Consider the following 3,186-nt stretch of genomic DNA (forward strand, 5'->3'; position numbering starts at 1 on the left):
TCAAAGATGGTTTATGACCTGGATTGAAAAATAGGTTACTTCCTTAACCGGTTTTCCGATCAGAACGAAACTTGGTACACTTACTACGGATTTCGGAAGGATGGTCTTAGACTAAAAGTAAGTCCAGTAACTTAAGGCCCCTCCCATACAAATTGGAATTTTCATATTACATACATATCTCTGGAAGTATTTGTGGGGGAGAACTGAAACTTGGTATAGTGATATGTATGTGAAATCAATGTTGGCATTAATCGATTGATGTTTTAATCAGTTAGTTAATTCGATTAAATTCAATCTGATTACAGTTAATCATGATTAATTTTAATCTGCCTAAACAGTTAATCGTAACCGCGATTAAAAAATTAATTTTTAATCATTAACTCTTAATTTGATCAAGTAGGTTTGGTGATTAATTAAGTTATGCTGGAATTTCCCTGTGCACACAAAGCAAGTTAATCCGGTATGGCTAAGTCGGGTTTCCTCATCAATCTAAGCAATTCGGTGTGCATTTTCATTAAGATATATACCAACAAACGTTTTACAAACTTGGTTTGTAAAAGTTCCCAGTTTATGTATTACTAATAACAATATTTATAATTTTTATATATTATGTGCTTTTTATAAGCGTAAAACACAAAATACTTACTATAACTGGTGTTTGGTTTCAAACTCGGACAAACTATACAAATTAATCAGATTTTGTTTTTAATTGGATAAACAATTAATGTTCTATATTAATTAAACATAATCGCAGCCAGCGATTAACGATTAAAAAAATGTTATCATTAATCGTACAGTTGATTACGACTAATTAATTTTAATCGTCAAACGCGATTAACGTTTTAATCGTTAATTTTAATCAGATTAACAGTTTGCCAACACTGTGAAATCATGTTCATGTTCACGGAGAAAATGGACGTTTTTGGATAAGAGGCGTAGCACCTCCCATACTGACTCAAACTTTCATATTGCATATCTCTTCAAATGTTTGGGGTAAAGCACTCAAGCTTGGTATGGAAATACATATGTGTGTATGTATGTGAAACTAATACCATACTCATGGAGAAAAATTAGAGTTATTGGAAAAGGTGGTGTGGCAACTCCCATGCGAATTGATTTTTCTATGCTGCATATCTCTGGAGGTGTTTATTGCAGAGGACTGGAACTTTGCACCGAGATGTGTATACAAAATTAATTCCATACTGATGGAGAAAAACTTGCGTTATTCGAAAAGGGGACATGGTTCCTCCCGTACAAATTTACTGTTTTATACTGCTTATCTCTAGAGGTGTTCATGGTAGAGTACTGGGGTATGTAAAATCAATTCTAAATTCATGGAAGAAGATTAGGGTTATAAGAAAAAGGGGCGTGACACTTCCAGTTCAAATTTACTTTTTCTTGCCACATATCCCTGGAAGTGTTTGTGGAAGAATACTGTAACTTGGTATAGATTTGTGTATACAAAATGTATCAATTGCTCATGGAAAAAATTTGAGTTATTAAAAAAGAAGGCATGTCGCCTCCCATACATACTAAAAACTTCTTAATACATATCTCTGAAAGGATAGAAAATCTCTCGAAGTATTTTAAATTTGTTATGGAGATTTATTTTATAAGTGCCGTACTGACAGAATAAATTTCATTAAATGGAAAAGGGAGAGCCGGGTTCGCCTTATAATCTTGAGCTCTCTTGAGGCATTTGCCACAGTAATGAGAAGTGGTATTTTATCAAGGCCAGGTACTAAATTTGAGTTGGAAATATTAGAACCCGCCGTGGCACCTCCAAGAAGGTTACACGTTCACGCGTCGTATACCTGGAACCATTTTAAGGTAAACATAGAGGGATTGATATCTTTCGTATGCCTAGCGCGCAGAGGAGATTTTATATTTTCATAGTTTTAAACGGGCTAAATACCTTAACTCGCTTAAAAAATAACGAGCTATAACGAAATGGGCACAGAAATAAAATCTAACATCATTAAATTATTTTTCATATCAATTATATAAATAGGCAATCATGTTTCCTTTACACCCCTTTTACGGCTAAACTGTACTTCTAAGGTATAAACAATTATATATAATTAGAAAGGTATTTTGATGCTGATGTGCAGGCAATTTTTAAAATTTCAAATTAGTTTAAAATAGAGCGAAAAATCAATTCAAAAGTCACACCAATACCAATGCCATACATGTACATGGTTGGGGCGGAAATGCCTCCTAAATGTATGCTTTAATATTGATAGTGAATTAAAGAAACGTGCTAAGCAGCAGTTTAGGAATAAGATGTATGTATGTATGTACATGAATAGATTAGCCTCAAACAAGGATGAAGATAATTTTGAGTATAGAGAAGAAGAAAGGGATAAATACAGAAATTAAAATAAAAGTAAAGAAACCTAAATATAAAGACAAAGAGGAAGGAAAATGTAAATACCTAACCTAATAACAATGGTGGGGGTGAATATGTAAATGAAGAAAAGAATGGACATATTTAGATCAGGATAAAGGAAAGGATAAAGATGAAGAAGAAGATGAAGACCAAGACGAGGAAGAAGATGAAGATGAATATGAATATGAAGATAAGGATAAAGATAACTTATCTTAACTTAACCCCTTAACTTAACTCACCTCAACTCATCTCACCTCCGCTTAAAAACTTACTCCACCTGAGTTCGCTACACATTAATTCACCACACCTTAACTCCCCACACCTAAATTCACCACACCTTAATTCACCACACCTAAATCCACCACACCTTAACTCACCACACCCCAACTTTCTCACCACATCTTAACTCACCACACCTTAATTCACCACACCTCAACTCACCACAACTAAATTCACCACACCTCTTAAGACCACCACACCTGAATTCATAACACCGTAACTCCCACACCCAATTCCACCACACTGCAACTCACCACACCCAATTTCAACACATGACATGATATCACTAAAGAAACAATATAAAGAAAAAGAGGAAGGAAAATTTAACTACCTAACCTAATAACAATGGTGGGGGTAAATACGGAAATGGAGAAAAGAATGAAGATATAGATCAGGATAAAGGAAAAGATAAATATGAAGACGAAGGTGAATATGAAGATGAAGATGAAGATGAAGATGAAGATAAAGATAAAGATGAAGATGAAGATGAAGATGAAGATGAAGATGAAGATGAAGAT

General features: G+C 34.0%; 1 protein-coding gene across 1 annotated transcript in view; it reads right to left on the minus strand.

Moving 5' to 3' along the window:
* The window catches only part of LOC118745276 (serine protease 53-like), a 10,613-nt gene that overhangs the window by 5,950 nt on the left and 1,477 nt on the right, over window positions 1–3,186 (minus strand). The window lies entirely within an intron of this gene.

The sequence above is a fragment of the Rhagoletis pomonella genome, unplaced genomic scaffold (genome assembly GCF_013731165.1).
Source record: "Rhagoletis pomonella isolate Grant_MI unplaced genomic scaffold, Rhpom_1.0 Rhpom_scaffold_00008, whole genome shotgun sequence".
NCBI lineage: Eukaryota > Metazoa > Arthropoda > Insecta > Diptera > Tephritidae > Rhagoletis > Rhagoletis pomonella.